The following is a 27,755-nucleotide window of genomic DNA, read 5'->3' on the forward strand; positions in this document are numbered from 1 at the left end:
AACCCACAAGAATTTCAAAGGAGGTACTATGTATAACACTGGAAAATTTTAGTTATTCCTTTTGACTTCTACTCCTGTCTCCTCTGTTAAAATATGAAATCTTTGAGGACAGACACTGTCTTTTATTTCATCATTTTTTTCTAGTACTTAGCACATGTATTTATGCTCAATACATGTGTAATGAATGTTTCCTATTCTGTTCTCCAGAAAATGGGAAGTTTAAAACCCTATTCTGTGGCCCAGGTTCCTTATATAAATAACCCATATCCCCAGTTACCTTGATTAGAAACTTCACACTAAGTACTTGTTGAGTAACTGAATCTACCAGGTCCCCTCAATCCCATTGATTCTACTTAAAATATTATTTTTTTATTGACCATACAGGTGTTCATATTTTCTTGGCTATACCTTAACCTTCCACATATTTATCACTTTCTTTTAAAACAAAGCCATTATTCTCTTACCTGCTGCTGCTTAGTATCAACACTGAAATCCAATTATATTTATGTGTACTTTAGTGTTTTTCTGCTTCTTATTTCCTCTTTGCTTGATAAACTCTAAATCATCTTTCACGGAAGAAATGTTTCATATTCCTTGATTCCTTTCCTGTTTTCCTTTTCACTACCTCCAGGCAAAAATAAAAGTTTCCCTCTTAGATTTCCTGTAACACATTGTACATGCAAAATGGAACATAGATGTGCTTTGCCAAAAAGAGAGAGGATAATAAGAAACTAAAACCTATGTGGGTATCTGTTATGCTTGGTGAGAATACACCCTATACAGATGGTGATACTGGAGTTAATGGATTTACTGGGTCTTTTAAAAAAATGTCCTTATTGTAAATTGACAATTTATAATTGCATAAATTTATGGGGTACAAAGTGATTTATGAACACAACTTGGAATAATTAAATCAAGCTAGTTCATACATCCATCACTTCAAATACCTAACATTTTTTATGGTGACAACATTTGAAATTTACTCTCTTAGCGATTTTGAAAGGTATAGTACTCTATTTTTAACTCTATTCATCACATTGTGCAATAAATATAAAAAAAATCCATACTCCTTTTGAGATTGTATACTCTGTGACCCTGTCTCCCCATTTCCCGTACCCCCAGCTTTGGATTCTACTCTCTATTCCTTGTATTCTACTCTTCTGCTCTCTGCTTCTTGAATTTGATTCTTCTGGATTTCACGTACAAGTGAAGACATGTAATATTTATCTTTCTGTGCCTGGCTTACTGCACTTTATATAATGTTCTCCAATTCCATCCATGTTGTTGCAAATGACAGAAATTTCCTTCTTTAAGGCTGAATAGTATCCCATTGTGTGTGTGTGTGTTGAGTGTGTGTGTACATATACACATATGTACATATACACATATGTGTATATGTACACACACCACATTTTCTTTATTCAGATTCATCTGCTGCTGGACACTTAGCTTGATTCCATGATTCAGCTGTTGTGAATAATGCTACAATGAACATGGGAGTGTAGACATTTCATCAACAAACTGATTTCAAATCTTTTGGGTGAATACCCAGAAGTGGGATTGTTGGATCATACAGTAATTCAATTTTCAGTTTTTCTGAGGAACTTCCATCCAGTTTTCCATAATGGCTATACTAATTCACATTTCCACCAACAGCACACGTGGGTTCCCTTGTCTCTGCAATTTTTTCCTCTTTTAATAGCTCTTAGTTTCTATATGCCTCACTTACTCTAAGTATCTCTGCAAATAGAGTGTAATTCTCATGTTTAAAAGATGTATGTTTCCTAATACACAATGATGTATGAGATTATAGACCTTAAAAGATGTAGACTGCACTTATGTGCTATTTAAGGGATTTTTAAGGATAATTTTGACTCTACCAGGATGAATTTTACCTTTCTTTATCAATTTTAGATATTATTTTGTCATTATCTTCTTAAGAGTATTGATCTTAGTAAATTTTAAACTCCTTAAAGGCAAGGAATACCTTAATAAGATTTATATTTTCAGTTCCTTGTGTAATACATTTATGTTTTGAATGAATTTAAGTCTGTGACATAAAACAAAAACATAACATGCTCTTCAAATGGGATGTATACTTGCTTCTCCATTTACTAAATTACACATTTTAGGTATAAGTGGTGGGAAAATGAAGTCTTTTTTTAAAAACTGCACGTTTATACACATTACATGCATGCGTGTGGTTTTTAAAATAACATGGCTAAAGCAGTCTAACGAATTTTAGGATACCATGTACAGTAATACAGTTCAGAAAAATTGCTAAAAGGCCAAGGAAATAAAGGAGGAGCCTACTCAAAACATAGTGTGAAAGCAGTTTACTGTTCAGCATTCACCTTCTTGGTTGCCATATGGTTAGATATCTTAACGTTTTGCTCTATAAAATAATAGTTTCTGAGGTGGATTTTCATGGTTTTGTTTTGTTATGAGAACTGATGTTTACATATGCAATTTTCCTGCCACAAATTTTGTGTTAGAGGATGCTGTGGAAACAAGAGTTTGGTTTTTTTAAACTCCTCAGAAAATCTGTATGTCTTCGAGGTCTGCTTTTCCCTGATTTTTCTGTTTCTTACTTTTTAAATTCTGTCTCATTAAGTTTTTAAGTTCTTCATGGTGTTTAAATGTGTTTAAAACAGTGGTTATCTCTGTTATAAAAACAGCAGGCTATTAGGTAACTTTTCGAGTGAAACTACTGTAACAACTATTTTGCCTAGTTTTTTTTAAAATATAAGATATACGTTGTCAAAGCATAAATACAGAAAATTTTCACAGCCATTATATATAATGCATCTAAAACCCTAATCCAGATTTCTTAAAACTTTATTTCCTCTTGATATCTTAACCATAAGACTAATTTGATTGTAGTCTGCCTACAAACTTAAGATAGCCCAACATACTAAATTTGGTGGTATTAGAATCTCAAGTTCATGGCCTTTTAAGGAAAAAGTAAAATTTGTAATGCTTGTAGAAATTAACCAAGGACTGAAATATTCTAAGTCTCCTGAACTTGGAAAGGGAGAAAAGGAGGGGTATATTGCTGGGTCAACTATTTTTTTTGCTAGATAATTTTCTCTATATATTCCGTATATTCTAGTTGTATTGATGATAAATTCTAGTGTTAAAAAAAAAAACCCAAGTTATAAGCCAGTGACTGAATCAATCCAACATCTCAACTATTTTATAAAAGGTTGAAGTTCTGTCATGTCATAAGTGATTCTGATGTTTTTTGTTTCTATTCTCACATAAAGATTATTGTCTTTTAAATGCAATTTTTATAATAATAGTACTCTGTAAAACATGCTTTAATAATACATGAGTTTTCCTGTGTACCTCATTTAATAATGTGATGTAGAGTTAACTGCTGTCAAGAATTACCCTTATATCTAAGGTACTTTGGAACCTCAGTGTCTTAGTCTTTCTCCATGTTTCTTACTTACTAAGATATAAGGAGTCTATAACTCTTGCAGAGGGTATGATTAAATACCGTACCTGGGAATTGTGATAAATTAGTTTTGTATATTATTTCACCATTTTTATCTTACGTATAATTATGAACTGTCTGCTGCACCTTACTGTCTGCTATTGGCTAGTTGTATATTATATCCACAGCCTGCTCATACTGTTTTTGTAAAGTTTATCTATAGACTTTCCAGCCTGTAGAACTGTGAGAAACAAATTTCTGTTGTTTATAAACTATCCAGTCTTAAGTATTTTATTATTGCAGCCCAAATGGACTAAGAAAAGTGCTCTGTAAAATAGTATGTGCGTATAGTCAGGGGTTATTATATAAGATGCCCGCTGAAGTGCAGGACTTCTATTTATATACATCCTTCATAAAATAAGGATTCTCCAATAAAAGGAACCAAAGCCCCTTGGAGAAGTGGTTGTTTTCATGGCTGGGGCTAGGAAAATGCAAGATGAGCAACATTTTGTGTTGCCAGAAAGTAAGGAAGTGCTCAAAAACAAGTATGAGAACACAGGAGCCATCCTGAAAGAGCTCCTGATCGCCAGAGATGCAACAATTTGAGCAACAAAGTAAACAATAGTTTTAACAATAATTTGGATTATTACCCATAGAATAAAATAAATATCCATGTTTTAATACTGATATAAGTGAATAAATAAATGAGGAGGAAGGGGCAGTTCTTTCTTACAGAAATAAATATTCCAATTAAAAAATGTGGAATGGGATAGTAAATAGGTACAAAGAAAAGGTAGAAGATTGAATAAGACCTAGTATTTGATAGCACAACAGGAGGACTATAATCAATAATAATTTAATTGTACATTTTAAAATAACTAAAATCAATGAGCCTACCTAAAAAGACTCTATATCTGCTAAAGGATGTAATAGGGAAAATTGTAGTCACAAGGGAATCAGACTTGTGCTTTAACAAGTCTAGGACATTCACAAATACAGTGGTCAGGTCCTGGCTTTAATTAGGCAAAAAACTATGGACAGTGGCATGGATAAAGATGAGTAAACTAGATTTAAGACTAAAAGAAGATACCATGCCCATATCCTCTTTTAAGGAAAACCATCTAGGGTGGGTAGCTTCATTAAGCTATGGTAGGACATGACTTTCACTAAAATCTTAAGTAAGGTATGAGTAAAAATGAAATTTGGAAGTATATAATGGGTCTGGCAAGAGTTTTCTTTTGTGATAATGGTATGGATTCTTATGATAATGTGTCTGTACCCCTTAACTTACCCCCACCAAAAAAAAAAAAAAAACTCCTAAAATGTTATAAAAAGCAAAGATCCTATGATTCTGTATTCTTTATATTCCTGTGACCTGGCATATTCCTTGTTCTACATGGGCTGTTGAGACCATCAAATCTGTAGAATAAAAAGAAATTTCAGGAAGCCCACATCCACTTACTTTATCCTTGACTTTGTATTTATTCTTTGCAGTGCAAACTCAGTGGTGAAATAGTAAGCCAAAGTGAAAGCAACATAAGCAATGTGTTAGGTCTTCATTCTTGCTAACCTTTGAACCAGCTAACTTCCTTCCGGAAGAAAAATCATTTTTCTCTAATAATTCCTTTCAGTGAGTGTTAGTAACTTTTGGCATAAAGTGTGAGAGAATAAAGGAATGTTTTCTCATTTTTGTTTTTCTGTGCACTACCAATTTTAAAAGATTAGTTTATTGCTCAAATATAAATGCAGTCTTTATTCCCTTTGAAGAGTGAAGAGTCGTTTCATTTATGAGATACTCACTGAGTTACCTTGTTGAGTTGTGGTACCATGGTTGATCACCGAATACATGAGTAACGTTTAGTGTTTAGTCTCAAGGAGGACGTTGCTTGTTATAGTAGGATACAGTGGAGATACAATAGGGAGAATAATACATGAGTTCTTGATTCTCTTGTCATCTCAGGGGTGTTGAAATTGAAGACAAAATGAGCCGCCAGATCCGCGGTCCCCAACATTTTTGGCACCAGGGACAGGTTTCTTGGAAGACAGTTTTTCTCAGGCAAGGTGTTGCAGGGAGATGGTTTCGGGATAAAACTGTCAGGCATTGGTTAGATTCTCATAAGGAGCATGCAACCTAGATTTCTCTCGTGCACAGTTCACAATAGGGTTGGTTCTCCGATGAGTAATGCTGCTGCTGATCTGACAGGAGGTGAAGCTCAGGCAGTAATGCTCACTTGCTGGCTGCTCACCTCCTGCTGTGCAGCCCGGTTCCTTACAGGCCATGGACTGGTACCAGTCTGTGGCCTAGGAGTCGGGGACCCCTCCCCTACATATTCTTCTGAGAAATATATAATCTTTGTATTGTATTCTTCCATACTAGGTTGTTAACTCCTAGAGAGCAGAAAATACATAGATTTTCTCAGTATCTTTTATTACCCTGAGCAAGTATCATAGTTATATTAGAGTTTTGATAATTGATTTTTAGTAACTTATAAAAATGAAAGATGATCTCTAGTTGAAATCTAGCTCTGTGCCTCTGTAATTATCCTATTACAGTATTTTCTAGGTAAATGATTCTTTTTAATACTCATTAATAGTAATTTGTTTGCATTTTGCTTACAGTCTTATGCTATTTGAAAATTAAAGATGATAAAAAACAACGTTTGGGAGGGTCTTATGGCTCATTCAGTAGATAAAGTAGAGCCATAGCAGGAGTCTTGGTAGCTAATTATTAAGCCTAATTCCTCAGTTTACCTTTCGGCTTGTTATTGTAGCATTTAGATATTTTGCATGGTCCTGTGACCAGAGAAGAATAAATTTAAATCCAATAGTAGTCTATAGGGGTCCTTACAAAACTTAACTGATTTAGAATAGACTTTTTATCTTTATTTGGGTTTCACTCTATTGTGAAAATACTAGCTTTTCTTTGGAAACAAATCTGCTTTTTAACACTTTTACTTTGTTTTACATTTGTTCCTAGGAATGCCCCAGCTATAGCAGATCCGAAAGCTTATATAAAGGTTTTGACATTTCTTGGGTACCATACTGGTTAGATTGGTTGTGTTCTAACAAGTCAAACGTTTGTGGCACCCCTAACTGTAATTCTCCATAGTAGCCTCTAGACAGTAACTTCAAAGCTGTGTTGAAGGTGGCTATGATAGGAATAAGGCATTATCTAAATGATTCTCATAGGTCGGAGATTTACACTATTTAATAGCAAGTGTCATCACTGCTGAGGAGGCAAAAAAAAAAAAAAAAAAAAAAGACAGTCTATCATGGGAAATGATCCAGCATTCCAAATAATTTCTGGTCAAATTTCCACTACAACTATTGTGTAGAGAAATATGAACATTGGGGTAATGTATCCAGAGTAAATTGCTTGACTGCCTCCCTATAAGAAGAAATTGGTTTACCCTTCCTTTTCAATTACTGTACTTAAGTGTTTCGTATATTGAGGGTAAGAGGCTAGCCGGAAGACTTGTGCCATTGTTATTCATCTCTTCTGAACTTGTCTTGCATGGTGGAATATATCATTAGCTTATATAAGAAGTGGAAGCTGGATGAAGCAGGATGGGAGTGGAATGTCTGGGAACATTGATACAGAATAATTATGGCAGTCTATGGTTATGATCATTATCAATGATTTTTTTTTTTTTTTTTGGAGACGGAGTCTCGCTTTGTTGCCCAGGCTGAAGTGCAATGGTGCATTCTTAGCTCACTGCAAGCTTTGCCTCCCGGGTTCACACCATTCTCCTGCCTCAGCATCCTCAGTAGCTTATAAAAATGTATGAGTGCTTATATAGTATATATGCATATAGTGTATATATGCATATATAGTGCCTCAGCCTCCCCAGTAGCTGGGACTACAGGCGCCCACCACCCTGCCTGGCTAATTTTTTGTATTTTTAGTAGAGATGGGGTTTCACCATGTTAGCCAGGATGGTCTCGATCTCCTGACCTCTTGATCTGCCCACCTCAGCCTCCCAAAGGGCTGAAATTACAGGCATAAGCCACCGCGCCCGGTCCTGATGGGGATGCATTTTTAAACATTTATTTCCTTTTTCTGATAATATTCAGAAACCTCTGAATCTTTTCTGCTTTATTTTGCTTGGCAAGTTGTTCTCTGACCTCTCTTTTTCTACCTCACAGTTACAAGAAATGAAACAGTTGATATAGCATTTCATAACTGCAACTTAAAATCAGCATATACTACTTTGCTGCTGTAATTCTCATGATACTATTTATCAGATTTTTGTGTATCTTTAATTTTACTTTCTAGCTCAGAGATTCTTAACCTGGGATCCACATAGTTTGCCCAAAAGTTCATGGATAAGATTTTATGAGTCCATGAACCTGAATGGTTGAAAAAATTACATTTTTATTTTCATTGACCCTTAGTTGAAATGTAACATTTGCTTCAACTGTAAGCATAGACAACAACCAACAGTGGTATTAGTAGTACCTATTCCAGTAATAGAAATTATAAATATTTTTATATCATATCTTGAATTATTTTTTACATTCTCACTACTTTGAAATTATGGCAGATATTGGACTTACTACTAGATTTTATGTTTTAATGCATTAAAAAGAGGCATATATATTACATATATTACATAATATATATTACATATATTACATAATACATATATTACATAATACATATATTACATATCTATTACTATATTGTAGTAATATAAAACTGTTTTAATATAGTTTGTTTCCTATATATTCATGCATTTAAAAACATGATTCAGAGAAGGAGCCCATGGGCTTAACCACACTGACAGAGGAGTCCTTGCACAAAATAGTTAAGAATTCTGTTTACCTCCTTTACTATTTAATGTTTATACTGTCCCTAGAATGTCATACCTTAAGGACAGTGTCCTTATATTTTGTATACATATATCTACCTGTATATGTGTATATATAGTATATATGCATAAAGTGTATATATGCATATAGTGTATATATACATACATACATACGTGTGTGTGTATACATGTACGTATACTTTTTTCCCAGATTTTTTTCCAGATTTCGTCCCCTCTCCTGGCTTCAGCACTTCACCTCTGTTTAGATGAACCACTGCCTCTTTCATTATTCTTTTCTAGACACCTTCACATATATATTATGGGAAGAATTTTAAGTCACTGGATCTAAAACTAAACTTATTTTGCTTTTAAAACTTGTTCTTTTTTTTTTTTTGCTATGTTCCCCTTTAACTTAGTGCCATTGATGCTTTCCTACTCACCCAGAGTTAAATTGCAAGAATATTTTTTTTATTCTTTGTACTTTCTTACTCCTTTCTCTGAAAGGCGTTACAATAAATAGCTAGGGATTATTAATGAGGCTGCTATGAACATTCTTGTGTAAGTCTTTTTTTTTTTAAGACATCTGTTCCATTTCTCATGGGAAAATACCTGGGAGTAGAATTGCTGGGTTATAGGATCAATGTATATTTAAAATATAAAACATGAAAGCTATTTATATTATCTAATATAAAAGCTATTTATATTCAAAACTGCCAAACTGTTGTAGAAAATGTATTATTTGAGTCTTAGCAATATGTAAGAATTACAGTTGCTCCACATGCCTTTGAGCAATTGATGTTAGCAGTCCGTTACTAGCTATTCTAGTGGGTGTGAAATGGTATCTCATTTTGCTTTAAATTGCATTTCTTTGATGACTAATGATGTTGAGCACATTTTCAAGTTCTTACACACAATTCATATATCTTCCTTTTTAAAGGATCTGTTCAAGTCATTTGCTCATTTTTAATTGGGTTTGCTTTCTGTTGATTTGTAGGTGTTCGTTATAAATTCTGGATAAAAGTCCTTTGTCAGATCATTACTAATATTTTATGTTTGTTGAATAATGCTTTAGCCTGATTGAAGTGCTTTTATAGACTTTGTCCCTAATTAGTTGGGTAGATTAACCTTGTGAGGTTAAAGATGTATTTGTTCTGATGCCCTCCCTGGGGTAGGTAAAGAAACTAGACACATAGAAGAAACTAAATTAAGACTAAGACAACTAAGAAAAGAAAGGAGAACTCTGAAAGAGATTGAGAGAGGCTTAGCAACTTTACTTTTTGAGTGGGTTATAAAAATTGTTTTATCTTCTAAGTATTTTGTATAATAAAACTTTAGACACAGTTACAAAATGAAGTAAAACTATACACCCAAGATCATTAAAGGATCTGTTATTAATTTGTAATATCAAGGTAAGTCCAGTAGGATAGAAGTTTGAATTTATGGCTGGGCATGGTAGCTCATGCCTGTAATCCCAGCACTTTGGGAGGCTGAGGCAGGAGGATCACCTGAGGTCAGGAGTTCAAGACTAGCCTGACCAACATGGAGAAACCCCTTCTCTAATAAAATACAAAAAATTAGCCGGGGTAGTGGCGCATGCCTGTAATCCCAGCTACTCGGGAGGCTGAGGCAGGAGAATCGCTTGAACCCGGGAGGCAGAGGTTGTGGTGAGCCGAGATCACGCCATTGCACTCCGGCCTGGGCAACAAGAGCAAAACTCTGTCTCAAAAAAAAAAAAAAAAAAAGAAGTTTAAATTTATAAGGCTAAAGCTTCCTTTTATTCCTGCCAGATGTAAATATGTAACCTAATTTGAAAATTATATTAAAATTCTAAATGTGTTATAAATTTATAAACGTGTAGCCCAGGCCAAATGACTCCCCTGGCTGCTTCCGTGCTAGATATAAAAGTAGACCAGATTTTGTTCTATTGTATTGCCCTTTAGTTCCTGTTTTTATTTGAAAAATATACAGCTAGGCTTATCCATAAAGTAATAATATAATGAATTTAAATTTGTCTTTTTATATGGCTTAACTATACCACTTAAGTTATGGGGGCAAGGGTGTGTGCTACTGTTTCCCTTCTGGTGTTCTAACTAGCGTACTTGTTAATATGTTTCTATGGAGAATGATGTGAAAAAGGAGAAGAAATCTAAGTCTGTAAGGTTTTTCATTTATTCCCTTCATCACAGGAGGTTTTGGTAAGGGAAGAATGAAATTATTAGTGAAAAATCAGTTGTTTATTATGAATTTGAGAAGTTCAGATTATTGCTATTCTTATATTCTACTGTGACAAATGCTTTATAAAGTAAGATTTATTAATATTATTCTTTATATTGAGGGATTACTGGATTTTGATGATATAATACAGTGGTTTTGGAAGATAACACTTTTTATTAATGGATACTGCCTTTTTACTGTTTTTCCCCCAGCTGTCTGATATAGTATGGCTGCTAGAGCTTGTTTTGTTGAGTTGTATCTAGCAGTGGAAGCATATTGCAATGTGCTAGAAAAACAATTGCAATAGAATGTTGGCAAAATTTTTCAGAAAACTTGGAAGTGACTACAGTGTTAGCCCAGAGCAGTGTTATTTTGGCATTAAGGAATGGGGACAAGAAATAAAGACTCACCTAAGCTGGGAATGAATATCTCTGAATTGTTCCGGAGGATTATGGGGGTATTTTTAGAACATAATTTAAATTTTTTTAGTCTTATATGTAAATTACGTAAGATTATAAAATGTATATAATGCATTATTAAACTATTGCAGAACAATAAAAAATGACCCATGACTACTGAGCTTATTGACTTACATATTTGTTCAACTTAATCTATTGTACATCCTACTGCTGGTGGTGATTAGGAACTTTGTACAATATTCTGTGTGAAGAGAGGTTTGGAGTTGAGGGAAACTGAAATGATCTTTTCTGATTAAACTAAATTATTGTGCCACCCCTACAAAAAGTAGGAAGGGAGGGAAGGATAGATTTAGAAACGCATACATGAAAAGGAAAATGATGCATCAAAATGTTCTCCCATTAACCTCTTATAAAATATAGGTATCTTTCTCTGTTTGAACTTTCATTATCTAAACTCAGGAATTAAATAAGTTCAGATAAATTTTCAAATAAATTCCTTGCTGTTGAAAATTCAAGAACCAAATAGATTCAGATTCTGCAATATCCATTGCTATCTGAACTTTCTCTTCAAGCTATGTGAATTCAAGAACTAAATAGATTTGAATAAGAAGTGATACACATTTTATTGTTTTTATTGGTGAGACCACATGATCTGGTGGAAAAAAATACCGATCTGGAAGATAGGAAACCAGTGTTCTAAGCTCTGCCAGTATGCCACTGTCTCTGATTTGATCTTTCTGGATTTTCGTTTCTCTTTTCTTTTTTTTTTTTTTTTTTTTTTCCCACTATGAGACTGGATTAGATTTTATCTAAAATCTGGTAGGTCCAGAATTCTAGTGGTCCTGAAAAGTGGATAAAAGTTTAGGAGCTATTTTTAACATTTCACAAAGGCTTAAGAAGTCATATCTGCACTAAGACTGTAGGTCTAACAAATTTCTTTTATATTTGGATCAAATTGATATTACTCTTTATAAAAATTACCACACCGAGGTACTTGTGTCTTATTGACAATGTCTTTGAATTAAAAGTAGCGAATTATATAATTATATTATAAATTATATTATAAATTATATTATAAAATTATATTATAAAAGATTGGAAATCATTAGCTATATGTTTTCCAATATGTATTTCCAAAGGTATAGGTGAATAGTTTACTCTTGTAAGTTTAGTACATCTATTTAATATTTCTGGAGAATTCAGAGATCTTTCAGTGGTCATGGTTTTTTATTACCCAGTAATGTGTAATATACTTTCAGAGGACTTAATTCCAAAATTGCTTTTTCAGTTATTGTGTACCTACACTTAATTTCATTCTATGTTTTTGTTGTTTTTCAACTGTAGTTAAATTATGTTCTAAAAATTTATTGATTGTGTCAATCTGTTTGCATTGCTATAAAGGAATAACTAAGACTGGGTGATTTATAAAGAGGTTTATTTAGACTCACGGTTCTGCAGGCTGCACAAGAAGTGTGGTGCCAGCATCTGCTTCTGGTGAGGGCCTCGGGGAGGTTACAATCATGGCAGAAGGTGGAGGAGGAGCCAATGTATCACATGGTGAGAGAGGAAGAACAAGAGAGAAAGGGCGAGGGAGGGAGGGAAGGGGAAACTGCAAGGCTCTTTAAAACAACCAAATCTCACGTGAACCCATAGAGTGAGAATTCACTCATTACTGTGAGGATAGCACCAAGCCATCTTTCAGTGATCTGGCCCCATGACCCAAACATCTCCCACTAGACCCACCTCCAACATTGATGGTCACATTTCAACATGAGATTTGGAGGGGACAGAACATCTAAACCATATTACTGATTAATTCATTTGGAACTGTGAGTAGTATTTTTTTTTTCATGGAAATATATGTTAAGTAGTAATTATTTTCTAAACTACAAAAGACTGTATTGGCAATTAATGGTTAATACACTTGATTTGTATTATTTCAGCACTGCCATCATTGATAATTTGTTTTCTGAGAATTAGATTCTAAATCTGGAAGAAGAAGAACACATTTTACTCTTCTCTCCAAATGTTACTTTGATTCCTTCTTTCTTCTTCTGTACCTACCAAAATGGCCATATATAGTATTGAAACTTCATTAATGGGCAAAGTATGAATAACCGGGCATCTGTATAATATCACTTTTTTTTTAGTCAGGACTGCTTCATTTGTTCTCTGTGAAACTGCATATTGAGTGTGTCAGTTTGAATGCCAGTGAGTGGGCAGTTAGTTACATAGTGGGTAACTGATTTGTTTTCACTGTCTATTTTTTAGAAAGACTTAATACTTTATTCTGTTCTAGCCTGAGGAGAAAATATATTTTAAAATACCTTGATACCATGTTTCGTGAATGCTTTTAGTGTATGGAGAAAAACAATTTTACTATTGAGATACTTGCTCACTAGTAGTAAAGAAGTGCCAAGTGAAGGTGCTGTGTAGTTGTCAAAATGTGAATTGGAATTTAAAACTTTACCCATATTGTGGAATTATTGTTGCTCCATAATTCTGCAGATCTGCATTCCTGCATTTCTATGATTATTCACTTACTGAATGATAAAACTTGCAGCTAAATTTGTCTTCAATACACCTTTCTCAGAGCATCAATTATATTATTCATTAAGGAATAAATAGGATCTCTAAAGCATGTATCAACATCAGAACTAAGCTTTATGAATTATACAGTGCATCTAGTGATTCCTTATTCTAAAAGATCTCTGGTGCCATCTACTGAATGCTTTTTAAAGGAAAAAACATGAAATCAAAAAATAGATTTTCACTTAATTCAATTTTTTGTTTTGTTTTAATTTTCAATTAATAGAACAGATTCAGGTTTACAGAAGAACTAAACAGGAAGTACAGAATTCTCATATAATCACTTTTCCCCCATCCCCTCAGTTTCCCCAGTAACACCTATCATTGGTGTATTTCATTTGTTACAATTGATGAACAAATACTGATACATTAGTATTAACTAAAGTTCATAGTTTACATCAGGATCAGTTTGTATATGTAGTACAGTTCTATGGATTTTCCAAATACACAGTCATGTGTCCTTCATTACAGTATCATTCATAATATATCACTTCTCTAAAAATCCCTGTAATCCATGAAAAATCCCTGAAGTCTAAGGACTTGATACTAGGAAATAAAAAGGAAGAGTCTTAAAATCATAGGATCAGAGGTAGCAGTCTTGGCAAGGTACCATTTCTGAAGAAGAGAAGGGTGAGTTAGAAGGAATATTACTTAGAATCTTGTTAATAAATGGAAGGAAGAAATTAAGGGTCCTGTGGAAACAAAAGAGAATCACAAAACTGAAAGCATATCAACTCTTCATTCCACTCTACCATTTAAAATGCACCACTAATTAAAGGAACTATACCATACCAGCATAAGGGTTCTTTTCATCCAGATTATCTCTGTATACAGCAGTTTTTATGTATGACAGTAATTGCTGGTTTGGGAATATAAAGTAATTCAAAATGAATAGAATATAGGACATATGAAATTCTCTTTAAAAAAACAAGCAGAAAAACAGAAGAATGGTACATCATAACACTTCAAAGTGAATTTATATATTCTTAAAAGAAGCATTGGCAGATATGATAAAACACCTTACATAAAATCCAGACATTCAAAAAGAAATAGATAAAAAGGAAGATGGGAATTGAGAATTGAATAAACTTAGGAATACAATTTTAGAAAAAGAAATCCTGTTAGAAAGAAAGACTTAATTTCAAAGGAGAATAGATTTGACTGAAAATATAAGAGTCTTTGGAGAAAGCTTGAAAATGGCTGAGAGAATGAAAATGAAATAAAATGATAAAAAGGTAGAGTAAAAAGTTGTTGCTAGAACAGTGCTTGAACAGCAAAAAGTCCAACACAGGTGTAATTGGAGCCCCAAAGAAGAAAACAAAATAGTGGAACATATTGAAACTATAATTTGAGAATACTTTCCAGAAATATATTTGAAACTACATAGCTCACTACATACCTGGGATAATTGACACAGAATAGCAAATTTTGAGACATACAGGTAAAACTATGATAATTTTAAAAAAGGAAAAACCCAATGTGCCTCAAGACAAAAATACTAAGTCACAAAGATAAAAATCAGATGAATCAAAATTCTCAACAAGAACATTTAAAGAAAGACAGCCCCAGAGCAACATTTTCAAAGAAGTTTAAAAATAAGCGAAACTTTTGTGTTCTGTCAAGTTCTATTTCGTGTATGAAGGTGGTCAAAACATAAATATGCAAGAACTCAAGAAATACTGTATTTAAAGCACTACTAGAATAATCTACTGGAGCTAACATTTTCTGTAAAGGACCCAGAAAATAAATATTGGAGATTTTGCAGGCAATATGGTCTCTATTGCAGTTCACCATATTTGCCATTATAATAAAAATATCCATAGACAGTACATTAATGAATTAGTGTGGATGTGTTTCAATAAAACTTCATCTACAAAAAGTGATGGTGGGCCACATATGTCCCCCTACCTGCTCACCCTCATACTCTATGGCACATTTCATGAAATTAATAAATGGCAAAAGGAGCGATTGTGAGCATTGGCCATATTTTATCTAAGGCTAAAGCAGAGTGAAGATTAGAAAGAGTGGGAAATGAAGTAGGAAAAATTCATTGAGTGTCATTCAGGTATTATTTAGGAATCAAAGATATCATTTGAAGCCTGAATACCAAACAGCCTAACTAAGGAAAAGGGGACTAATGGCATCATAAGAAGGTAAAACTGGTAATCAGTAAAAAGACAAACCATCTTAAATACTGAAAAATTTTACAAAGCAAAGAAAAAGGACCACATGAAGAAAGAAAAAGAAAACGTAACTCTGTAAGCTGACACTAATATATGAGTCATTGTAGGACATGTGAAAACATTGAACTCCCCTATTAAACAGGTGTCTAGAATGGTTCATGAAGCAAGACTCAGTTTGAGCTGTATATATTGGCAAGACATACCTGAAATAAAATGATTTTAAAAGACTAAAAGGAGTGAGAAAAGGTATGGATGGCAAATGAAAACAGTAAAGAAAGCCAAGATTAATTCTAATGTCAACCAGGGTAGAAATTGGGCGGCAAAAGGGCTACTTCATAGTGTTAAAGACCATAAATCGTAATGTGGATGTAACATTTACTAGTGTCTGTGTACCAGATAACATTAGCAACCATCTTCATAAACAAAAACGACAGAGAATTCAGAAGGACAAATACACAGAATTAACCCATCACTTTTAGTCCAAGATATGTGAAGTGAATCTAAAATAAGTAAGGATATAAAAGCACAAGGGATGTTTTATGAATATATATTGAACTCGATTCTCAAATAACACAAAATATATTTTCTTCCCAAGTATACATGGAACATTCACAAAAAATTTTTATATATTAAGTCAAAAAGAAATCCTAAGTTCCATAAAGTAGAAACAATACAAAAAACATTTTTTCATTATAGTGCAGTAAAGATGGACATGAATAACAAAACATTTTAAAAGTCTTATTTACCTGCAATGTTAATACTATTTTAAACAACTTTAGGTGTATAGTGAAGAAAGCAAAGTTACAGAATTTCTTCAAAATATTGATAATGACCAAAAAAACTACATATAAGAATCTAGGGGATATAATTAAAACAGTGATTAGAAAAAGACTGAACAGCCTTATGTATTTACAGCCATAAATTAAAGAAAAATAAATTACATTTTCATCAAAAAACTAAGAAAAATCACAAAGTAAATCAGAATAAAGAACAAGGAAGGAAATAATAAAGATGAAAGCAAAAAATGAGATTGAAGATAAAAGCAATAGGACTAAAAAGTAAATAGAAAAAAATACTGGTTCTTTGAAAAAGTCAACAAAATAGACCACTAGTTAACGTAACTGGTGGGAGTAGAGGTGGGAGGAGGAGAGGGGGTAACAGAGAGAAAGTATTAAAATGTAAGACATGACAAGGGGAGAATAACAACTATTGAAACAATTTTTAAAATGGTAAGATTTTATTTTGCACAACTTAAGTGAAATGGATTATTTCCTTGGAAAATCCAGTTTGTTAAAATTGTCCCAGAAGAAACAGAAAAGTTAAACAGATCAATTTTTTCAGAAGAAATAGGAAAAGGTATCAAGAAAGCTCAGTAAAAGCACCAAGCTTAGACGGTTTCAAAGGAATGTTTTACCAAGACTTCTAAGATCAGATCATCTCAATGCTCTGTACATTTTTCCAGAACATAGAAAAAGACAGTTTTCAAATTACTTTTGAGTATGGTATTAATCTAGATAAAAATCATGTGATGGTCACACACAGGTACATACAACTACAGAACAGTCTCACGTATATCAATACAAAAGCATCAAACAGAATCCTATGCTACATTAAGAAAACAATATATGACAGTCATGACATTTATTCCAGTAATGCAAAAGTGGTTCAATTTTAGGAAGTCCTTTGATATTACTCACTTGTTAATGTAAAGAGGAACAAAAAATGAATACTCAGTAAAACAGAAATTTATGTATTTTTTAAATGTAAAACACATATATCCTAGGTTTAAATCCAACATAATACTTAATGTGGAAATGCAGCATTCCAACTAAAATTGGAACAAGACATTATTCTCCTGTTTCTCTTATACTATTTAACACTGTATTGAAGTTTTGGGCTTGTGCAATTAAACAGTAGAAACCTCTTTACTTCATGTTTGTGTGTGGAAGCGGAGTCTCACTATTTTGCCCAGGCTGGACTCAAACACCTGGGCTCAAGCAGTCTTCCGGTCTCAGCCTCCTGAGTAGCTGGGGCTACAGGCATTCTACCACTTCCTCTGGCTTTTATTTGCATTTTTGAGGAAAAGCTGATCTGTTTTCCAAAGTGGCTGTAGCATTTTGCATTGCCACCAAAATTGTATGAGGGTTCCAGTTTTTCCACATCCTCCACAATACTTGTTATTTGCGTTTTTTTATTACAACAGTCTTACTGGGTATGAAATAGTATCTCATAGTTTTGATTTTCATTTTCCTAATAACTAATCATGCTAAGCATCTTGTCATGTACTTATTAGTAACATCTTCTTTTTAGAAATGTCTATTCAGATCATTTGCCCATTTTTCATATTTGGCATGTCTTTATTGTTGAATTGTAAGAGTTCTTCATATATGGTGGATATTGGACCCTTATAAGACATATGGTTTAGAAATATTTTTTCCCATTGTGTGGACTGTCTTTGTTTCTTGGTAGTGTCCTTTGAAGCTTAAAATTTTTAATTTTCGTGAAGTTCAGTTTATCCATTTCGTTCTTGTTGTTTGTGCTTTTAGTGTCAGATCTGAGAAATCATAGCCTAATCCAAGGTCATGAAGATTTAAACATATGTCTTCTAAGAGTTTTATAATTTCGTCTCCTATATTTGGATCTTTGATCCATTTTGGGTTAATTTTTGTATATAGTGTGGAGTAGAGGTCCAACTTCATATTTTGCATTGAAATATCCAGTCTTCCCAGCATAATTTATTGAAAAGATTATTCTTTCTCCCATTTAATTGTTTTGGTACTCATCAAAAATAAATTAACTGTATATGAATGCGTTTATGTTTGGACTCGATTGTTTTCCATTATTCTACATGTCTGTCTAGTAACACCTAGTCTTGACTATTGTATTTATAGTAAGCTTTGAAATTAGAAAATGCTAATCCTCCAGTTTTGTTCTCTTTCAAGATTATTTTGGGTATTCAGGGTCCCTTGCATTTTTATGTGAATTTTAGAATCAGCTTGCCAGTTTCTATAAAACTGCCAACTGGGATTTAGATAGGGATTGTGTTGAACCTGTTGATAAAAATTGAGGAGTATTACCATCTTAACAATATTAAGTTTTTCAATCTGTGAACAGAGGACGTATTCCTATTATATTAAGTCTTTATTATGTTTCCAGTTTTCAGTGTACAATTCTTCCACCTTTTAAAGTTTATTTTTTATAAGTATTTTATTTGTGATGCCATTGTAAATGTGATTTTTTTAAAATTGCATTTTGGATTTGTTTTGTGCCATTGGCTAGAAATAAAATTCATTTTTGTATATTGATTTGGTATCCTGTAACCTTGTGAACTTGATTATTAGTTCTTAATGTTTGTTTGTATACAGATTCCTTAGAAATGTATGTATATAAGATTATATGCAAATATAGAAGATTATACAATGGTAATCTAAATTAAATTTATATATCACAAGATTATATTATTTATATAAAAAGAGAGTTTTATTTCTTCCTTGCCAATCCAGATGTCTTTTATTTATTTTTCTTGCTTTATTGCCTTGGCTAGAACACTCCAGTATAGTGTTGAAGTGATAAGAGCATATATCCTTGTTTGGTTCCTGACAAAGCATTCTGGGGGAAAGCTTTTAGCCTTTCACCATTAAATACCATGTTCCCAGTGGATTTTTTACAGATACCTTTATGAGATTTAAGGACATTTTCTTCTATTCCTAGCTTGTTCATTGTTTTTGCCATGAAAGGAAATTGTATTTTGTCAAGGACTTTTTCTACATGTATGGAGATTATGTAGCTTTTGTTCTGTATTCTGTTAATATGTTTGTTAACATGCTGAATTATATGAATTGATTGATTTTTGTTTGTTTGTTTTTGAGACAGGATCTTTGTCACCCAGGCTGTGGTGCAGTGGTGCAGTCATGGTTCATTGCAGCCTTGCCTGTCTGAGCTCAAGTGATTCTCCCACTAAGTAGCTAGGACTACAGGGGCCAGACATCACTAATGCCTGGCTAAATTTTTGTGTTTTTTATAGAGACGGTGCTTTACCATATTGCCTAGGCTGGTCTCAAACTCCTGGGCTCAAGCGATCTGCCCACCTCACCATCCCAAAGTGCTGGGATTATAGGCTTGAGCTACTCTGCCCAGCCAGGATGGATTGATTTTTATATGTTAAACCAACCTGGAATTCTTGACATAAAGCTTTCTTGTTCATGGTGTATAATTCTTTTTAATGTGTTACTGGATCCTCTTTGATAGCATTTTATTGAGTACTGAGTCTAGAGGGACAAACCTTGTATTATTATGCTTTGCTTTATTGTGCTTTATAGATTTTGCATTTTTTTTACAAATTGAAGGTACGTGGCAGCCCTGCATCGAACAAGTCTGTTTGCGCCATTTTCCCTGTAACATGTTCACTTCATGTCTCTGTGTCACGTTTTAGTAATTCTCACAATATTTCAAACTTTTTTAGTATTACTATTGTATCTGTTATGGTGATCCTTGATGTTATGATTGTAATTATTTTGGGGTACCACGAACCACTCCCACATGAGAAGATGAAATGTGTGTGTTCTGACAGTTCCACCGACCACTCATTTTCCCATCTCAGGCCCTCTTCTTCCCTGAGATACAACACGATTGAAGTTAGGCCTATTAATTACGCTACTATGGCCTCTGAGTATTTAAGTGAGAGGAAGAGTCATATGCCTCTTATTTTAAATCAAAAGCTATAAATAACTAAGCTTAGTGAGAAAGACATCGAAGTCGGGATAGGCCAAAAGCTACTCCTATCACATCAAACAGTTTCTGCACAATGCATCACATTGTGTATGCCAAGGAAAAATTCTTTAAGAAAATTAAAAGTGCTGCTCTGGTGAATACATGAGTGATAAAGCAAATCAGGCTTATTGCTGATAGGGAGAAAGTTTGAGTGGTCTGAGTAGAAGACCAAACCAGCCATGACATTCCGTTAAGCCAAAACCTAAACTAGAGCAAGGGCCTAAGTCTCTTTAATTCGTTGAAGGCCGAGACAGCTGAGAGGAAGCTTCAGGAGAGAAGTTGGAAGCTAGCAGAGATTGGTTCTTGAGATTTAAAGAAAGCTGTCTCCATTACATGAAAGTGCAAGGTGAAGCAGCAGCAAGTGCTGATATAGAAGCTGCAGCAGGCTATCCAGATCTAGCTAAGATCTTTGATGAAGGTGACTGTACCAAACAATAAATTTTCAATGTGTTAATACATGAAACAGTCTTCTGTTAAAAGAGGATGCCATCTAGGGCTTTCATAGCTAGAGCGAAGTCAATGCCTGGCTTCAAAGCTTCAAAGGACAGGCTTACTCTCTGGTTATGGCCTAATGCAGCTGTGACTTTAACTTGAAGCCAGTGCTGATTTACCATGCCAAAAATTCTAGGGCCTGTAAGGATTACACTAAATATACTCTGCCTGTGCTCTATGTGTAGAACAACAAAGCCTGGGTGACAGCCCATCTGTTTACAGAATGGTTTACTGATTATTTTAAGCCCACCGTATTATTCAGCATTCTCTAAAAGGACAGGACTGATACGATAGATGTATATGTGAAAAGGAGTTTATTAAGGAGTATTGACTCACATGATTACAAGGTGAAGTCCCATAATAGGCTCAAAAGTAGGGAAAAGGAGTCTGAATCCCAGAACCTCGAAAGTAGGGAAGCCACCAATGCTGCCTTCAGTCTGTGGCCAGAGGCCCGAGAGCCCCTGTCAAACCATTAGTGTAGGTCCAGGAGTCCAAAAGCTGAAGAACTTGGAGTTCAACATTTGAGGGCAGAAAACTTCCAGCACAGGAGAAAGAGGAAGGCAGAAGACTTAGCCAGACTAATTTTTCTACATTCCGCTGCCTACTTTTATCCTAGGCAAGCTGGCAGCTGATTATGTGTTGCCCACCCAGATTGAGGGTGGATCTACCTCTCCTAGTTCACTGACTCAAATGTTAATCCCCTTTGGCCACACCCTCACAGACACAACCAAGAACAAGACTTTTCAATCTCATCAAATTGACACTCAATATTAACCATCACACCCCTTGTCAACTTGAACCTATACACATCTGAAATCACACATAATATTCAAATAAAGACAGTAGCAAGGTAATAATTGTGCCTAACATAATACAGCTATCCTTAGTACAGTGCACCAGTCCCCAGTCGAAATGCTATTACATAAAGTTAACAGCACTTTATTTTTATTTTATTTTTTTATTTTCTTATAGGAATTTTATTAAATATTATTTTATCAGGTTGGGCCCAGTGGCTCACACCTATAATCCCAGCACTCTGGGAGGCGGGCGGATCACTTCAGCCCAGGAGCTCGAGATGAGCCCGGGCAACATGGTGAAACCCCATTTCTACAAAAAGTACAAACATTAGCCTGGTGCGGTGGTATGTTCCTGTAGTCCCAGCTGCTACCCGGGAGGCTGAGGCGGAAGGATTGCTGAGTCCGGGATGTTAAGGTTGCAGTGAGCTGAAATTGTGCCACCGCAATCCAGCCTGGGTGACAGAGTGGCACCCTGTTTCAAAATAAATAAATCAATATTTTATTAAATCATTTTGTCAAACTTTGAATAGGCCTCAATTGAATAGGCCTCAATTACGTATGTGAAAACAAATACTCCAAAAATGGACGACAATTAATCTATAGACATACATTCAAAAAATTGTATCTTAATGATTACCACTACAAAATTGTACAAAACAGCAATCATTGCTTCACATGCTATTCAGAATTTTACCCCTCTTTTATCCTCAATATATGCAAAAGGCAAAAAAAAGAATTTGCCTTTTGGGTTATACGTGGGTTGCTGGGATTTGGCTTTTTAACATTTTTTGGTGAAGTTTGGGGCTAAAACCTATCAAGTTATCTTGGTTAACAGCACTTTAATGCTGATATGAAGTGAAGTCAATAAATCTTACGACACATGATAAAGGGAAAAGAAAGGAAATAAAATGAAGATATTTTCTTAGTACAAGTGTATACATGCACAACATGTTCTCTTTTTCTGAGATGGAGTCTCACTCTGTCACCCAGGCTGGAGTGCAGTGGCATGATCTCAGCTCACTGCAACCTCCACCTCCTAGGTTCAAGTGATTCTCCTGTCTCAGCCTCCCAAGTAGCTGGGATTACAGCCTCGTGCCACCACGCCTGGCTAATTTTTTGTATTTTTAGTAGAGACAGGGTTTCACCGTGTTAGCCAGGATGGTCTCGATCTCCTGACCTCATGATCTGCCCGCCTCGGCCTCCCAAAGTGCTGGGATTACAAGCATGAGCAACCGCACCCGGCCACAACATGTTCTTAATAAATTGAGGAGGAAATGCTTATGACATTACAGTCCTCGTTTCTGTAACTGGTCACGTGGTCGTAACTGGTATTGATTACTACCTTCTACTACCCATTCTGTATCCCCTTTCCCTTCAGCAGGCACCTCAGTGGGCTGTGGGTTTTTTCCCAATGGAGTGACCTAAGGTTTCATTCTCAAAGGGTCTGGGACGTTTGTAATCCTGCCTGGATTGAGCTGCTGTAGCTTCCCATTGACCTTAATCACAGAGCATGGTAATACTAAGAGATGCCCTAAGGGATCTCCTGTATTCCACACATACTCTTCCTTACCTCCACTGTGGAGTAGTAGACTGATTGCATCTTGATAGTTTGTCTGGGTCAGTCACCCCAGCCAAACTGTAACTCCCTTCTTAGCCTGTTGACTGAGAGATAGGGGGACCCCAAAGTATCCAGGTGGCAGTCTTAACTTCCAGTTTAACGGAATCGTTGTGTTTCCTGGTGGCAGCATTCCTCCCTCCGGAACTAAGATCTCTAGGCCAGCAGAACGTAATGTTACAGGAACAGGAAGCAAGAATTTTGCTAGTGGATCAATAGGGGTGATGGTGAGTGGTGCCACTTCAACTTCCACCCCTTGACTCCTGGACCCATGAATCCTGGCTATGGGAGAAACAGTACCATACATTGAACGCTGATTCGGAGCATGCACAGCCTTCTGGAGAACTTTGCCCTAGCCCCGCAAAGTATTGTCATCTAGTTGGAGTTTTAATTGTGACTTCAAAAGGCCATTCCACCATTCTATCAATCCAGCTACTTCATGATGATGGGGAACATGGTCAGACCAGTGAATTCCATGAGCATGAGCCCACTGCCTCACTTCTTTAGCTGTAAAGTGAGTGCCTTGGTTAGAGGCAACGCTATGTGGAATACTGTGATGGTAAATAAGGCATTCCTTGAGTCCACGCATGTAGTCTTGGCAGAAGCATTGCGTGCAGGATAAGCAAACCCGTATCTGGAGTGTCCGTTCCGGTGAGGACAAACTGTTGCCCTTTCCATGATGGAAGAGGTCCAATATAATCAACCTTCCACCAAGTAGCCGGCTGATCACCCCGAGGAATGGTGCCATATTGAGGGCTCAGTGTTGGTCTCTGCTGCTGGCAAATTGGGCTCTTAGCAGTGGCTGTAGCGAGGTCAGCCTTGGTGATTGGAAGTCCGTGTTGTTAAGCCCATGTGTAACCTCCATCCCTGCCACCATGGCCACTTTGTTCATGGGCCCATTGGGCGATGACAGGGGTGGCTGAGGAAAGAGGTCATCCTATCCTCTTGATTATTAAAATCCTCCTCTGCTGAGGTGACCCATTGGTGAGCACTCATATGAGATAGAAATATTTTCACAGTTTTTGAGCACTCAGAGAGGTCCAGCCACACAACATCTTTCCCAAATTTCTTTGTCACCAATTTCCTCATCATGATTCTTCCAAATCCATGACCATCTATCCAAACCATTGGCTACAGCCCATGAATCGGTATATAATCGCACATCTGGCCATTTCTCCTTCAAAGAATAGTGCACAACGAGGTGCACTGCTCGAAGTTCTGCCCACTAGGAAGATTTCCCTTCCTAGACTTGGAAGGGAAAGTCCACACTGCATGGACTTGGAAAAATCATGATTGGGAAATTGGTGACAAAGAAATTCAGGAAAGATGCAGGTGCTGCCCTTGTAAATCTGTTTTGCAAAGTATTGGTCAAGAGTATGTGTTCTGGACCCTCCCAGCTGGGATGAGTATGTCTAAAGTGACTAATTTACTCTAACATCCCAGTCTCCCTAAGCCTTTGGATCCCTTCCTCTACATTAAACCAAGGGAGATCAGGCATTTCCAGCTTGCTCACAGGGGTCCATCTTTTTTGGGGGGGAGGTGGGGTGCAGGGATAGAGTCTCACTGTGTCATCGAGGCTGGAGTCCAGTGGCACAATCTCAGCTCACTGCAACCTCCGCCTCCTGGGCTCAAGCGATTCTCCTGTCTCAGCCTCCCAAGTATCTGGGATTAAAGGCATCCGCCACCACACCCGGCTAATTTTTGTGTTTTTAGTAGAGATGGGGTTTCACCATGTTGGCCAGGCTGGTCTCGAACTCTTGACCTCAAATTATCTGCCTGCCTTGGCCTCCCAAAGTGTTGGGATTATAGGCATTAGCCACTGCACCTGGCCTTGAGCCCATATTTAATCCATATTTCAGCTAACCAAGCAAATAAACTATTAGAACCTTTTTTTAACTCCCCAAGCTGCAACATTAAATGCAGAATTCCTGCTTAGTGAGCCCAAATCAATAAATTCAGCCTGATCCAACTTTGTTTCTTCCACCATTATCCCCCACCCTTCGTATTCATTCCTATGCCTGTCCTCCAGATTTCTGCTTATATAAGTTAGAAAACTCAAACAGTTATTTTGGAGTGTAGCGCAGCTCATCATGGGTAACACTTTGAACCTTCCCTCTAGGGGCCTGCCAGATCTTTAGTTATAGGTCTAAAAGCAAACAGGGGTGTTAGGGTTGGATCCTGAGGAGAATCGGCACTGTCTTGCCTGGCAGCTGCCTTGGGAGGCCATCACTGTTGCCTCAGGCAGTGTACGGTTAATCTCCTCAGACAAAGGTGGAAAGGCTGATGGCTGCCCGGGTTGGGAAGGGGATGTGTTGGGGATGTTGCCACCACTGGGAGTGGGGAGGCTGTTTCCTCTGACTAAAAAGACTCATCAGAATTTAGTAGATTAGTGCTCCCAGCCTCATCAGGATTCTCCCACAAGTTCCCATTCCAAGTTGCAAGGCCCCTTCTTTTAGAGTCAGTGCCCTCACTTTAACACTAGACACCTTGTGAGACTGTGTGTGAACCTTTCGTTGCAGGTCAGCCACTCGCATGATAAGAGCTTGTGTCTGATTTTCCACAATTTCAGCTCTTTCTTGACAGGAGATAAAACTCTCACTCAGCAATCTTATTACATTTGAGACTCAGCATGTTGTTCCTCTTGAGCCGGGAGATAGAATCCCTGGGTTCATAATTTTCTTTCATCACTTTGTCTAGTGAACTTAGGAGCAACCAACCAACTTCATTATATTCCTTGGTTCTTTACATATGGTCAAAGGTATTATGTACAGAGTCACTAAACTTGCCTCTCACAGGCAGTGAATCAGGAGTATCAAATGCATTTATTTTGCCTAACTCTTTAAACAGTTTATGCCAAGGACTATCAGTATTCTCCATACTATTAGAGGTAGAGTTCTTAACATTTTTGGTTCTAATCATATTAAGCAGCCAATTCCAGAAACCCAAAAACCAACTTAAAAACTCCATCTTTAAACTTCTGTTCCTCTAAAACCGCTCCCGGGACCAAAATCTGTAATTAGTCAAGACAGGACTAATAGGATAGATGTATATATGAAAAGGGGTTTATTGAAAAGAGTTGACTCGCACAATCACAAGTTGAAGTCCCACAATAGACTGTTGACAAGCTGCGGAGCAAGGAAACCAGTCTGAATCCCAAAACCTCAAAAGTAGGGAAGCCGACAGTGCAGCCTTCAGGCTGTGGTTGGAGGCCTGATCACCCTGTCAAACCACTGGTGTAGGTTCAAGAGTTCAAAAGCTGAAGAACTTGGGAGTTTGATGTTCGAGGGCAGGAAGCATCCAGCAAGAGAGAAGAATGGAGGCCAGAAGACTTACCCAGACTAATTTTTCCACATTCCACCACCTGCTTTTATCCTAACCGAGCTGGCAGCTGATTATTTGGTGCCCACCCAGATAGAGGGTGGGTTTACCTCTGCTAGTTCACTGACTCAAATGTTAATCTCCTTTGCAACACCCTTACAGACACACCCAGGAACAATACTTTGCATGCTTCATTCCAGTCAAGTTGAATATTAACCATCACATCCATTGTTGAGACCTACTACTCAGAAAAAAGAATTCCTTTCACAATATTACAGCTCACTGAAAATGCACTTGATTACCTAAGAGCTCTGATGGAGATATACAAGGATATTAATGCTGTTTTCATGCCCTGAAAACAAGAACATCTATTCTGCAGCCCATGGATCAAGGAGTAATTTCTACATTCAAGTTTTATTATAAAAGAAATACATTTTGTAAGGCTGTAGCTGCCATGGATAGTGATTCCTCTGATAGATCTGGACAAGGTAAATTGAAAAGCTTCTAGAAAGGATTCACTAAATGCCATTAAGAACATTACTGATTCGGTTGGGCGCGGTGGCTCAACGCCTATAATCTCAGCACTTTGGAAGGTCAAGTGGGGCAGATCACAAGGTCAGGAGTTTGAGACCATCCTGGCCAACATACCCTGTCTCTACTAAAATACAAAAAAAATTAACCAGGTGTGGTGGTGCGTGCCTGTAGTCCCAGCTACTCGGGAAGCTGAGGCAGGGGAATCGCTTGAACCTGGGTGGCGGAGGTTGCCGTGAGCCGAGATTGCACCACTGCACTCCAGCCTGGCAACAGAGCAAGACTTAGTCTCAAAAACAAAAAAATAAATGTAAAAAAAGAATGTTGCTGATTCATGGGAGGAAGTCAGAATATCAGAATTAACAGAAGAAGTTGCTTTGCAAGAAGTTGATTCCAACCCTCATAGATAACATTGAGGGCTTCAAGAGGAAGCAACTGCAGACGTGGTAGAAACAGCAAGAGAACTAGAAAGAGAAGTGAAGCCTGAAGATGTGACTGAATTGCTGCAATCTCATGTTTAAACTTTAATAGATGAAGAATTGCTTTTCATGGATGAGCAGAGAAATTGCTTTCCTGA

The 27,755-nt window shown here is 36.2% G+C and overlaps 1 protein-coding gene across 18 annotated transcripts in view; it reads left to right on the forward strand.

Moving 5' to 3' along the window:
• The window catches only part of LOC105487875 (ligand dependent nuclear receptor corepressor like), a 296,771-nt gene that overhangs the window by 191,562 nt on the left and 77,454 nt on the right, over window positions 1–27,755 (forward strand). Inside the window, exon 1 of one of the 18 annotated variants that reach the window (XM_024794757.2) lies at window positions 1–27,755. This exon is cut by the window's left edge and continues 12,465 nt beyond it; it is cut by the window's right edge and continues 4,964 nt beyond it. The exons of the other annotated variants lie outside the window; for them this stretch is intronic. The gene's annotated coding sequence lies outside the window, so the exon portion shown is untranslated. 18 annotated transcript variants of the gene reach the window in all.

The sequence above is a fragment of the Macaca nemestrina genome, chromosome 3 (assembly GCF_043159975.1).
Source record: "Macaca nemestrina isolate mMacNem1 chromosome 3, mMacNem.hap1, whole genome shotgun sequence".
In the NCBI taxonomy this organism is placed as follows: Eukaryota; Metazoa; Chordata; class Mammalia; order Primates; family Cercopithecidae; genus Macaca; species Macaca nemestrina.